This window comes from Monodelphis domestica, chromosome 4, assembly GCF_027887165.1.
Source record: "Monodelphis domestica isolate mMonDom1 chromosome 4, mMonDom1.pri, whole genome shotgun sequence".
In the NCBI taxonomy this organism is placed as follows: Eukaryota; Metazoa; Chordata; class Mammalia; order Didelphimorphia; family Didelphidae; genus Monodelphis; species Monodelphis domestica.
This window is the reverse complement of record NC_077230.1, coordinates 358,605,709-358,608,104: the sequence shown is the minus strand read 5'-3', so window position 1 is coordinate 358,608,104 and position 2,396 is coordinate 358,605,709.

Below are 2,396 nucleotides of genomic sequence, written 5' to 3'. Positions count from 1 at the left end.
AGATCTTTATAATTCTAGACATCCTTTCACTCCTACTTTTGTTCATAATTTTCCTTGAAATTCCTGACTTTGAGTTTTCTGTATGAATTATTATTTTGTCTGCTTCGATTAAGTAATTCTTTGATAGTTTCATATGTTATTAAATGTGGAAATAAATAGCGAGAGCATTGTAATTCATATTCTATCAGAATGATCTAGTCATGATTAATTTATAAATTGTCTTCATGTACATATACTGGTTGCTATCAGTGTTCAGGGAATTCTTTTGTACATCCTAAAAGGAGGATTCCCATATAGTTTAAGCATTCCAAAGCCCCTTTGAATACAATTTATTCTCTATCTGTTCCAGCTATATCTTGAAAGCATACAAAAAACTTGAGGATTTTTATGTTTACTTTGTATCCTGAAATTTTATCAGAGCTACAGTTTTAATTAATTTTTAATATAACATCTTGGTTTCTTTAAGCAAACAATCATGTATTCTGGAAAAAAATAATCGATCATTTTATTTTTGTATCTATTGCTGTCTTTAACATGTTTTATTCTGTCAAAAACATTTATTCTGCATCTATTGATACCTGGACAGCTAGATGGTACAGAATTGAGTGTTGAGTCTGGAATCAAAATTTGTCCTCAGATACTTACTAGCATGTGACTTTGGATGAGTCACTTAATCCTGTTTACCTCAGTGCTTCAGCTATAAAAATAAGCTAGAGAAGAAAATGGCAAACCATTGCAATATCTTTTCCAAGAAAACCAAAGAAGGGGTTATGAAGAGGCAGATGCAACAATGTTTCAGATAAGTACTGTTTAACATATTAAAGAAAGGTTAATTTATGTTTACATTTTAGTGTTTTTAGCATAAAATGTATTTTGTTTTGTCAAGAAGATTTTCTGCATCTATTAATATAATCTTGGCATTTTTATTACTTACTTTTATGATCTATTTTGCTTGTCTTTTTTATTATTGAATAACTTTGTATATTGGTAACAACTTCCATTTAGAGGATCTTTATAATGCTTTCTTGTCTCTTCTTTACTCTTTAGCCTCCTCTCTACTCTCTTAATACTATCAATCCTACTGACAAGTCAGAAGATTCCTCATCTCACCAGCCTATCAAGGTGAGCATCTGAAATCAAACCTAACCTAGCGAACTGAAGAAAAGAGAATTATGTCATCTAACTCTGTAAAAAGATCTGCCAGAATGAAAGGGAAAGTGAATTTTCTCTCTATCCATGTGAAAAGAGAAATTCCCTTCAAAAAGCTGGAAGAAAATAGTCATTAGTCACTAGTAAAGCAAGGATTCCTATGGTATTCTTAAAACTTGTCATACATACAGACACTCACGAACACACACAATATGGGGGTTGTATATTAAATTAGTCTTGTATATAAGAGAGAAGAGAAATTTCTTAACCAGTCATCCCACCTGTATCACTACCCCTTTCCCCAGGATGGCAGGTCAGGAAGTCACATAATGATTTGGCTAGTCATCAGCACTCAGCTTAATGGCATAAGATGGAGAAATATTGAGGAAGAAGAATAGAGAGATATTAGCAAATTTAGGATTATATCTTCAGGCATAATATTGTATCCAATTAAGCCCAATATCTGTTCTCTATGCCCAGGCACCTTTTGCTCAGTAAAGGACTATATTCTGGGGGGTTTGATCTTCTTAATTTTGAAAAGCATAGTTAAATCTACAAAAAGTTCAAGGATGGACTGTTGGTAATAGAGAATATGGCAGGATGTATTAATTCTCATGTCTATAACTTTCCAAGAGAAAATCTCATAGTCTAAAGGGAAACATTCTCCAGAGTTTACGGGGGAAAATCAAGATGTAAATGGGTATGTTTACACATAAAGGATAACATAATAAATAAATTAGAGGAACATGAAAGAACTTACATCTCATATCTGTAAGTAAATGAAAAATTCATGACCAAAAAAGAGGTAGAAAGATTGACAAGAGGTAAAATGCATGGTTTTAATTGCCTAACTTTTAAAAAGATTTTGAACAAAAAAAAATTCAACTCAAGTAGGAAGTAGGAAATTGGAACAAAGCTATTTTGCAGCAAGTCTCTCTGATAAAGGTCTCTCTTTTAAAATCTGAGTCTTGTCATAGATATAGACACTCATGAACACATATCTAAACACATGAACACACACAATATGGGGATTGTATGTTAAATTAGTCCTGTATTTAGGAGAGAAGAGACATTTCTTAATCACTCATCCTACCTACATCATTATCCCTTTCTCCAGAATGATTCAAATTTGTAAAATCATTCCTGAATTTATAAAAGGTCAAAGTAATCAATAGGCAGTTTTCAGAGGAAGAATTACAAGTTATCAGTAACCATAAGGGAGAATGTTCTAAATCAAAGGGTCAAAT